At 43.5% G+C, this 12,084-nt stretch overlaps 1 non-coding gene across 1 annotated transcript; it reads right to left on the bottom strand.

Annotated features, from left to right (window-relative positions):
* Positions 1-8,437: 8,437 nt before the first annotated feature.
* Positions 8,438-8,520, bottom strand: trnal-uaa. Its single transcript has one exon. It is a non-coding gene; the product is annotated as a tRNA-Leu (tRNA).
* Positions 8,521-12,084: the final 3,564 nt, after the last annotated feature.

The raw sequence follows: 12,084 nt of genomic DNA, 5'->3' as shown, positions 1-12,084 counted from the left end.
TGCCGGTCGTCAAAAGTTACTACAGCCACAAAGTCACAAACCCCGCCCATTTATACAATTTATCTTCTTAAAATCTGATTTTAAATCTAACCTTAACCACACTGCTAACCTTATGCCTAATCTTAAATTAAGACCATAAAGGTTTTATTGTTTTCATTAATTATTACAATATAGCCAATTTTGACTTTGTGGCAGTAGTAACTGCTAGAAACCCGCATGCTTCCCATTTAAAACAGTTCGGAAAAGTTAGTGTATATTTATGAGGACATTTTGTGACGTTTTTGTTCGTTGGTCTTCTGGTGCTTTCAACACAACTGGGAACTCGAATTTTAAAAAATCCAACTGGGATCTAGTTTTTTTCCGAGTTCCCAGTTGTCTTGAACGCACTAAAATAGGAGATTTCCGAGTTCCCAGTTGTTTTGAACACGGCATTCGGCAAGGTTTTCTTTCCGCTGTTCATGCACACGAAATTGTTTCCGTGATTCGTCAACAGTAGGGATTCTTCAATTAAGTGTTTGTTGTCATTCAACGTTTTCATGCAAATTTTTTCCGATTGAGAAATACTGCCCCAAGCATCTCAGATGTAAAATTGCGCGACTAAGCTCTTCTCGACAAAAACGTCAAAATGAATGACAGATTTTTTTTGGTTTTCTTAGATTAATTCTGACAATTTGAGAAAATATATACTAGCTAAGGCGTCTCAAGATGGACAAACAGTCTGCCGCTTCTCGTTTTTCTTTTAAAGGAGTATGCGAGCACACTCGTTCGGTTCCAGCATGCGGATGGTTTTACCAAAGATTTGTAAAACTAACCCAAGATACACCTGTCGTTTCCAATGGAAGCAAATTAATCATAGTGGGCAGAACAAGCGAGGACGTAGGCAGAGCCAAGCACGAGTTAGTGAGTCCTATTGGCGCATTTTAGCATTTATTTACATATTTCCGTTAGGGAACGCCTACTCTGAAGTGCCCTTGCACTCCTTAACAACACCATTTTTTTTTTTACTTTGGCAGAGGGTAAAGTCTAAAAACGCAGTCCACTCTGTTTGTTACAGATTCTAGTTTTGGAAACAGATCAAATGTTCCATCGATGAGAAAATTAGCGGAATGTCGGTCAAAGTATTATTATTAAAGTCCATCTGGCTCCATGTTCTCCACACTGCTGGCCACTGGGCTTCCTCTCATGACCATTTTTGATAGTGGGTGGAAACGCCAACCGGATGCTTCACATTTATACATCAGGTGAAATATCTGGCTCATTGTTCTATCTGTGGCTTTACACCCCGTGAACAACCTCCATCTCGCGATAATCTGAACGACGGCGAGAGAAGGGTCGTCACTAGTTACCACAGCCACAAAGTCATAAGGCCCGCGTACTCGACCGATTAAGATGAGGGAGTGTGATGACGCTTATAACGGTTTACGGTTCTCGGGGAGGGTCGTCACTAGTTATGTATTGGTCGCGGGTTGCAGGGTTTTGGGCTATATCTAAGTTGCACCGCGGTCGCCATGGCATTTCTCTTAAAAAATATATATTTCACAGACCTGCTGCTGACTGTCAGGCAGTGAGGCAGGCTGTGAGTTGTGGGGAGGGTCGGAGGGGTGTGTGTGTTTGTTGAGAGAGCACTACAGCTATTGGTTGAGTCGCTTGAGCGAGAGGCGAAAATGATAAGTTTGCCTCTGTTGGCCATCAAGTTGCCTATTAATGTATATGCCATTGTAGGCTACCATTTGATACGATAAATATATTGAAATGACGATATCACTGGAGTCTTTGCAAATCAATTTGTGCCACTTGTGTAGCCTACCTGGAGCTGGCAAACCAATTTAATAAATAGCCTATAACTTCAGTTTATTGTTGTAGCCTTGTGTTATTATGCAATTATTAATGGACATGTTTAGTTAATTAAATTGGGTATTATCAAAGCGCTATCGCAATTGCCGATCAGTTGTTAGATTGGATCATCAATCAGGCATTATATTGACGGTAACAGTAGTCAGATTAGGCTACAAAAAAAAAAAAACACTGGCTGTTGTTGACAAGCATATTCAGTTCATATACATATGATTAATATTTAATTCAGTGATTGAAATTATGACCCCATCCTCAGTAGCCTATTCCAGCAGGCTATTTGGAAACACAAGCACTTTTTACCTCGAAATCGCTAAATCGTTCAGGTTACATCTTGCCTACATCTTGTCTAGGCTACTGTAGACTATCTGAAATGAGATGTAGGCCTATCAGGGGCTATAGGCTACTTGCCTTTATCCAAGCAAACCACGGTAAAATTGAATTAAAATCATAAACCCCGATTTTTGTCGGTAGCCTATGCCTATTGGAAAGACAAGTCAGTCTCGCAAATGGGCCATTTATAACGGTTTATAGTCTTAACTGTAAGGGTTGGTGTGAAGTGTGACCCAGGTGCGGTGCAGGATAGACAGTAGGCAGTAGGCAGAGATGGTGAAACAAGGATCTTTACTGATGGTCCCGAAGCCAGGATACAAAATAACGGACTATACACGAAAAAGAAATGAGGAGCACATAGGTCTCCAAAAAACAGGCTGACAGCAAACAATACGAAATACTAACTCTGACTGGAAAAACACAATGACACAGGGAGAACACTTCTCGAGTACCTGTAACTCCGTCACGTGATCCGACACTGATACGTACTGCTTGACATCAAGAAACTAGCAGAGAAAACTGAGCAAGGGAACACAGGGAAGTGTGGGCATAAATACACAGGTGAATCAGATAGACACAGGTGACACCAATAGGAAGATGAATATGTCCCGACTGTGAGTGAGGAGGCGGAATGTTGTTATCAGCGCTGGGCCCAGAATGTCCCTCCTGGACACCCAGGACCGCTCCTCCGGCCCATAACCCTCCCAGTCTACCAGAAATTGGAGACACCTCCCCACCCGCCGGCAGCCAAGGATCCGGTCCACAGTAAAAGCCGGCTGCCCTCCAATGAGGCGCAGCGGGGGAACAGGACGAGGAGGGGGAGCCACGGGACAGATGGCGACAGGCTAGAGGAGGGACATATGGAATGTGGGATGCACCTGCATTGTGGGGGGAGGTTACAGGCGGTAGGTCACTGGGATGACTTGCCGGACCACTCTGAATGCGCGGAGCCTTAGGTACATACATCCTCCCCGATGGACCTCCGCCCGGATCGGGCTCCCGCCATAGCGCTGCTCTGACCAGCCTATCAATTCCCCACGAAACTAGGGCAGCCATCAGGGCGTTGGGGACAATGGGGTCGTCCCTCATGGCCAGCGTCTCCGGCCGGAACAAGGAAAGCCATCGCCCTCGTGTGGGCATGGCGCCCGGCAGGAGATCAATAGGCAGTCATAAGGCCTGTGAGGAGGTAGGCTCTTGGCACGCCTCTTACTAAACCCCTCCCCAGATCCCAATACTCCCGGGGAATGCCTGCCAGGTCTGGGCCAGTGACAGAGTCTGTAGCCGCCGTCCTCCCGGTGGCAACCACCGCTAGGGCGGTAGGCGATTCGGAGTGCGGGACCTGGGGAAGAGGTGAGGACTGGTAGGTGGTCTGGGACGGTGGTTTGGGCTGATGAGTGGTCGGTGGTGACCGGAACAGGATGGGGGTGGAGCCTCCCTCCAGGATGAGCCGCCCCGTGGACAAGTCTATCCGGGGGGTGTGGGCGACCAGCCAGGGGTGCCCGAGGATGAGGGGACACTCCGGAGAGTCCACAATGAAAAACTGGATATACTCCCATAGCCCCCCACCCCGCCACCCGGACACGCACGGGGACAGTGCGCCGGGTGATGCAGCCCCCGACCCCAACGGCCAGCCGTCCAGGCCCATGACCGGAAACGGCTCAGAGAGAGAGAGAGTAATGGAACTCTCCACGCTTGGGCCAGCCCCTCATCCATCAGGTTTCCCGCGGTCCAAGAATCCACCAGTGTATGCGCCCAACGCGCAGCGCGGACCCTCTGAACCCTGACTGGGAGAACAGTCTGGGCGTCTCTGGAGTTGGGGTTGCGGTTCTGGCTCGCTAGCACCCCTCCCGATACCAGCGAGCCCTCCCGTTTTCCTGGTTCAGACGTCTCTGCCTCTCCATCCGGGACCAGCGCGCCGCACCCAGCTGCATAGCCTCCTCCTGAGGCGTCTCCTCCCTGAATCTACGGAAAGCCTCCGGGCTGATAGGGAGACGCGGAGGCGAGCCTTGCGTCATGCCTCTCTCGTACGCCCTCTCATGACGCCAATTGTCCACCCATACCGAGAGGTCGACGAGGCCGTCCAGTTGCTCAGGCAGCGCCCTGAAGGAGAGTTCGTCCTTCATCCTCTCTGATAGCCCCTGCGAGTACAGGACAACCAGGGCGGCCTCCTCCCTTCCTGCCTCTCGAGCCCGGGTCCGGAACTCCACGGAGTAGTCCGCCACCCAACAGTCACCCTGCCGACAAGCCGTGAGCCGCCTCCCGGCCTCGTGCCCCGACACCACCCGAGAGGTGTCGAAAACTTTGCGTAACTCCCGGGTGAATTGGTGAGTCAGAGCACGCCAGAGTTTGGCTCTCCCACTCCACGAAAACCAAACACTGCATTCCACAGTAAGAACCTCATACCAACGGTCAAGCATGGTGGTGGTAGTGTGATGGTTTGGGGATGCTTTCCGGCCTCAGGACCTGGACGACTTGCCTTAACAGAAGGAACAATGAATTCTGCTCTGTATCAGAGAATTATACAGGAGAATGTCAGGCCATCAGTCTGTGAGCTGAAGCTGAAGCAAAGCTGGGTCATGCAGCAAGACAATGATCCAAAACACACAATCAAGTCTACATGAAAGTGGTTAAAAAGCAACAAATTTGAAGTTTTGGAATGGCCTAGTCAAAGTCCAGACCTACTTCCAATTAAGATGTTGTGGCAGGACTTGAAAGGAGCAGTTCATGCTTGAAAACCCACAAATGTTGCTGAGTTGAAGCAGTTCTGCATGCAAGAGTGGGCCAAAATTCCTCCACAGCGATTTGAGAGACTGATCAGCAACTACAGGAAGCATTTGGTTGCAGTCATTGCAGCTAAAGGTTGCACAACCAGTTATTGAGTGTAAGGGGGCAATTACTTTTTCACACAAGGGAATGGGGTGTTGCATAACATTGTTAATTAAATAAATAAAATAAGCATATTTTTGTTGTTATTTGTAAACTCAGGTTCCCTTTATCTAATATGAGGTTTTGTTTGCAAAAATAGAGAAAATCCGAAAGGGGGCAAATACTTTTTCATGGCATAGTAGCTACATGTGTGCACTGCGTGAATAATTATCATGCACAATCAGTGGCGATTTTAGTATGTAAATCTTGGTGGGGCAAAACTATAACAGTGACAAACGGTGCCCACAAACTGTTAGGGCCTACATAAAGCTGTCCCAACAGCAGAGCTTTCTTTTCAGCACCATGGAGTGAATCCTTACCACCGCTACACCTGGCTATCAGCGGAGCCTTGTCTGGTAGCAAAACAGTTAATTCATCCTAATTTACTGCCTTTTTAAAAACCATAGCTGATATGGCTGACTTGCTTAAACAAATGTGGTTTCTACTGACAATTGAGATGTACAAACTATGGCATAAGAGGCAATCCCTAATTTCGATTAAGACATTAATGAGCGAGCTAGAATGGATGTAGTCAATATAACTATTTGTTCAGCACTTTTGAAATGTACAGCGACAGAATTCAGAACATGGGCCGTTCTTACAGTGTTCTCCCTGTACACCAAGTCAGAACCGTAGGATAAATAAAGGGGGCATATAAGCAGACAATGAAAGCTCTTACAATATTCAATGATTACATTTCTTTAAAACAGGCTATAGGCTACATGTGCACCACCAAGTAAGAATGCTAGTGCTAAGTTATGAGGGGGAAATGGACCAAATGATTAGGGTGAGGCACATGGGCTCCTAACAGCTTTCTACACAACATACACTTAGTATTACTTTCTTAGCTACAGTACACATATCTCCCTGGCATATTACATAATTTATGCAGCAGCATACAATAAATTTTTTAACTCAATTTGCTGTGCTGTGCTCACTTGACAGGAAGATGGCGCGGCGGTCCTTCTTGTGGGCAAATTTTGTCATCAAACTTTGTCATCAAAGTCTGGCATTCTCTGGATTTATGTTGCTTTCAAGACAACTGGGAACTCTGAAAAAAACAAGGTTGAATCATGACGTCAGTGATCTTCAGCTCGGAGTTCTAGAAAGAGACCTGAGTTCCCGACTTGGAATTCCGAGTTGAATGACCGTTCAAAACATATTTTCCCAGTCGGAGCTCGTTTTTTTCAGAGTTCCCAGTTGTCTTGAACTCACTGAAGTCTGAGATTTCCCAGTTCCAAGTTTCCAGTTATTTTGAACGTGGCAGAAGTCATGCTGGATTGACAGCATGGCCAATGTATTCAACCTTTTCTGGCCTATGGCATGTGAATGTTTATCCTTTTAAGTTTGGAAAAGAGACCCTTAAACCGATACTTGGACCACACAGCCACGCCACTGAAAAGCAGGCTAGTGATTGCTTTGCAGTGCTTTCAGTTAGACACTGATTCCTTCCAAACCACTCTGTTGAATTTGCGATTTCCAACTTGTTGTGTAATGTTTATGTCCAATGGCCGATGAGCACCGATACGTTTTATCTATAATTTCTCGTCATATGACAAGGATTGAAAAGGATTTGCCAGTATATTGTTGACTTGATTCATGATGATGAAGGCTTGCTAGCTAAGATCAAAGTTACCATAGATATAACGTGATTTGACGTCATTTTATCTGTGGCCAATGACCTTGAGCCTTCTTGGATGGGCACTTCTAATGTAAATATATGGTAGGATGCAAGGGGCTTGAATTTTCTAGCTTTCCCGTAAATTTTGTGGCGAAGTAGTGTGAGTGACAGAACACTAAGCCAATCACGGCCCAACTAGAGAACATTACCAACCCCTTCGCTCCGTATTTTCCGCTGGCTGCCCCACCACCACAGAAAGCTCTGAGCTAGGCTGAAACACCTGCATTTTGGAGCTGCCTTCTTCAAGAAAGCAAAAAAGAGACCATGTTTGTTTGCGGCTTTATTAACTCAATGATTTTTTTAAAATTATTGTTCGCAAACTGATATGTGACACGTATTAATGCCGAAATAACATGCAAAACAGGCAACAACAAAAAATGAATGAGGGGTCGCCACTGTTCACGATTGACAGTGATGATGGCCTATTTTGAAATTAGGTTGCTTGGTGTTTGAGGGTATTAAAAATATAAAATTTTCTTGAGACAATATATGTGGGCATAGACAGACGTTGCAATTGGAGGATGCATTTCATGCATATTCTATAATGATAGGCTTTTCAAAATTTGATTGAAGGATTTATGACGTCATAAAAAAAAATGTGAGCACCTAAAAAAAATAGCACTACAACACTTGTTGGCATGGAGCCTAGGGCGGAAGGGAGGAGGACAGTGTGCGGGTCGTTCCAACAAGTAGTGTACCTTTTATTTCACCTAATTAACATTAGGTGTAATAAAGAGTTCAACTTAATACAAACCTGTTTTCTCAACTCAAGATGTTAAATACATGTAATTACTATAGTACGTGCCAGTAAGAGTAGCTGATGCTTTTGCCTCAGCTAATGGGGATCCTAATAAATACCAAATACCAAATAAAGTAACAGAGTTTAAGTTTAATCTTAAATCTGCCCTAAATCTACCAATTTCAAAACTTGACATTTTTGTGAAAATGTGAACGTTTTACTTGTGGATTTCGAAAATTAAAATCTAAAATCAAGACGTGTCAATTTGTCTACAAGCCATTTTAAAAACAATGCAGCTATTGGAGTGAACCTATTTTGGTTTAAGACAAGTAACTATGAGTAAGGCAAACATCATGATAAGCTTGCAAGCTGAGTTTGAATAAGACATCTGATTGCCATTGGCACTTCTTCGCATTTGGAACGTTTGGTTTTATAAATGGCATATTATTATTATTATTATTATTATTATAGCTGACATCGTCTGGCTCACCTATTATTTCAGGCTACAATAAAAGGGCTATTTAGAAGATAAAGGGTATAATTCACATGTCAAGTCACATGAAAAGAAATGAATAAACATATTCTGGGGTCTAATAAATGCATTGTTCAGCTTTGTGCGTTTGTTTTACTGTGTCATATATATATTATATATACTATATATCACCTAATAAAATAACAAGTCAAACTCAATTCCTCTTACATCAGTACACATGAATAAGAATAATTGTATGGTATTGTTTTTAGCGGTTTTTTCAGTCGAGGGGCGTGGCTTGATCTACTGTCCGACCGTGTCATCCCAAATGCTGTAGCGAATGTAACTTTCAGGTCGTTGATACATGTTCCGCACATGAACTAGTAGTTAGTGTGACATCAGGAAGATTAAATATTTTTTCAAAATGTATGCACTGTACCAGGAGTGGGGTTCGAACCCACGCGGACATACGTCCATTGGATCTTAAGTCCAACGCCTTAACCACTCGGCCATCCTGGTTGGCGTAATAAGTTGTTAGAATAACACAATAAAGTCTTAGAATAACACGATATGGATGTTATATTACATAATTGTATTGTCTTGTTTTATGTTCTGTTACTCGCAACAATGTAATAATCCGACGTAACAACAACAATCAAACGGCATCACATGTCTATGCTGCGGCTACTACTGTGATCATCAAAGCAGTAGCTTCTCTGACGTTGCATTATTGTAACAATGTTGCAAGTCAACTGTCAATTTGATTGACCATAATGGTTACGTTGTAGCCTGACATTTATGTTGACAAAAATTATTGACAGACGCAAATAAAACGTTTGACAATGTGTTCTATCAAATTAATACAGTCAATTGTACAGTCATTTGAATGATGCGCTTTGTCTTATTTTCCCTTGAGCTAAAGTAAACATATAAGACATTACACATACAATCCTTTTTTTTTACGTCTACACAGGGCCATTACATATATATGGGGAAGGGGCAGTGGTTGATTTAGGATTGGGTGATTGTCACAGAGAGATAGGCCTGCGCCACTTGCTGGTGGGGTTATGGAACACAGATGTTAAAAGTTACATGTCACTGCAATCTGCTGAGGATTCTATTACTCTGTTTTTGACTCATTCTGGACACTGTAAAAATAGCAATGGCCTCTTGGATAATATACAGTGCCTTCAGAAAGTATTCATACCCCTTGACTTATTCCACATTTGGTTGTGTTACAGCCCAAATTCAAATTAGATTAAATAGATGTTTTTCTCTCACCCATTTTGCTTTATTGATTAAGGCAGCTCCAAAATGCAGGTGTTTCAGCATAGCCAGCGGAAAATACGGAGCGTAGGTGTTGGTAATGTTCTCTAGTTGCGCCGTGATTGGCTCAGTGTTCTGTCACTCATGGGGACACTATGTCAACGCCAGGCCTAAGAGTAGAGCTCGAAAATTCAAGCCCCTTGGGTGCTGCCATAGAGTTACATTAGAAGTGCCCATCCAAGAAGGCTCAAGGTCATTGGCCACAGATAAAATGACGTCAAATCATGTTATATCTACAGTAGCATTGATTGGACTGATCATGTCAACATCATACTTTCAAAATCTTAGCTAGCAGTCATCATCATGAATCAAGTCGACACTCCACTGGCAAATCCTTTTCAATATGAAGAAAAAGAATGAAGAGAAATTATAGATAAAACGTATCGGTGCTCATCGGCCATTCGACATAAACATTACACAACAAGTTGGAAATCGCAAATTCAACAATGAGTGGTTTGGAAGGAATCGGTGGTTAACTGCAATCACTAGCCTGCTATTCAGTGGAGTGGCTGTGTGGTCCCAAGTCTGGGATTAAGAGTCTCTTTTCCAAACTTAAAATGATAAACATTCAACATTGGCCATGCTGTCAATGAAGCATGATTTGTGCCGCGCTCAAAACAACAACTCGGAACTGCGAAATCTGACTTCAGTGAGTTCAAGACAACTGGGAACTTGGGAAAAATTAGCTCAGACTGGGAAAATAAGTTTTGAACAGTCATCCAACTCGGAATTGTAAATCTGGAACTCGGGCCTCTTTCTAGAGCTACGACCTGAAGATCACTGATATCATCATGATTCGACCATGTTTTTTTCAGAGTTCCAGTTGTGTTGAAAGCACCATAAATCCAGAGAATGCCAGACTTTGATGACAAAATTTACCCACGAAGGACCGCCGCGCCACCTTCCTGTTCAAGTGAGCAGAGCACAACAAGGTGGGTCCAAAAATGTATTGTATGCTGCTGCATAAATGATGTTTTACATGCTAAAATTGCCACTGATAAGGTCCCACAGTTGACAGTGGATGTCAGAGCAGAAACTATACCATGAAGTCCAAGGAACTGTCTGTAGATCTCTGAGATAGAATTGTGATGAGGCATACAGTTGAAGTCGGAAGTTTACATGCACCTTAGCCAAATACATTTAAACTCAGTTTTTCACTATTCCTGACATTTAATCCTACTAAATATTCCCTGTTTTAGGTCAGTTAGGATCACCACTTCATTTTAAGAATGTGAAATGTCAGAATAATTGTAGAGATAATGATTTATTTCAGCTTTTATTTCTTTCATCACATTCCCAGTGGGTCAGAAGTTTACATACACTCAATTAGTATTTGGTAGCATTGCCTTTAAAATTGTTTAACTTAGGTCAAACGTTTCTGGTGGCCTTCCACAAGCTTCCCACAGCAAGTTGTGTGAATTTTGGCCCATTCCTCCTGACAGAGCTGGTGTAACTGAGTCAGGTTTGTAGGCCTCCTTGCTCACACATGCTTTTTCAGTTCTGCCCACACATTTTCTATAGGATTGAGGTCAGGACTTTGTGATGGCCACTCCAATACCTTGACTTTGTTGTCCATAAGCCATTTTGCCACAACTTTGGAAGTATGCTTGGGGTCATTGTCCATTTGGAAGACCCATTTGTGACCAAGCTTTATCTTCCTGACTGATGTCTTGAGATGTTGCTTCAATATATCCACATAATTCCCTTCCTCATGATGCCATCTATTTTGTGAAGTGCACCAGTCCCTCCTGAAGCAAAGCACCCCCACAGTATGATGCTGCCACCCCCGTTCTTCACGGTTGGGATGGTGTTCTTCGGCTTGCAAGCCAACGCCTTTTTCCTCCAAACATAACGATGGTCATTATGGCCAAACAGTTCTATTTTTGTTTCATCAGACCAGAGGACATTTCTCCAAAAAGTACGATATTTGTCCCCATGTGCAGTTGCAAACCGTAGTCTGGCTTTTTTATGGCAGTTTTGGAGCAGTGGCTTCTTCCTTGCTGAGCGGCCTTTCAGATTATGTCGATATAGGACTCGTTTTACTGTGGATATAGATACTTTTGTACCTGTTTCCTCCAGCATCTTCACAAGGTCCTTTGCTGTTGTTCTGGGATTGATTTGCACTTTTCGCACCAAAGTACGTTCATCTCTAGGAGACAGAACGCGTCTCCTTCCTGAGCGGTATGACGGCTGCGTGGTCCCATGGTGTTTATACTTGCGTACTATTGTTTGTACAGATGAACGTGGTACCTTCAGGTGTTTGGAAATTGCTCCCAAGGATGAACCAGACTTGTGGAGGTCTACAATTTCTTTGGCTGATTTCTTTTGATTTTCCCATGATGTCAAGCAAAGAGGCACTGAGTTTGAAGGTAGGCCTTGAAATACATCCACAGGTACACCTCCAATTGACTCAAATGATGTCAATTAGCCTATCAGAAGCTTCTAAAGCTATGACATTTTCTGGAATTCTCCAAGCTGTTTAAAGGCACAGTGAACTTAGTGTATGTAAACTTCTGACCCACTGGAATTGTGACACAGTGAATTATAAGTGAAATAATCTGTCTGTAAACAATTGTTGGAAAAATGACTTGTGTCATGCACAAAGTAGATGTCCTAACCGACTTGCCAAAACTATAGTTTGTTAACAAGTCATTTGTGGAGTGGTTGAAAAATGAGTTTTAATGACTCCAACCTAAGTGTATGTAAACTTCCGACTTCAACTGTATATCTGGGGAAGGGTATAAAACAGTTTCTAGA

This window comes from Coregonus clupeaformis, chromosome 29 (genome assembly GCF_020615455.1).
Source record: "Coregonus clupeaformis isolate EN_2021a chromosome 29, ASM2061545v1, whole genome shotgun sequence".
NCBI classification, from domain to species: Eukaryota; Metazoa; Chordata; class Actinopteri; order Salmoniformes; family Salmonidae; genus Coregonus; species Coregonus clupeaformis.
Note: the sequence above shows the minus strand (reverse complement) of the source record. Positions and strands in the feature narration are given on the sequence as shown.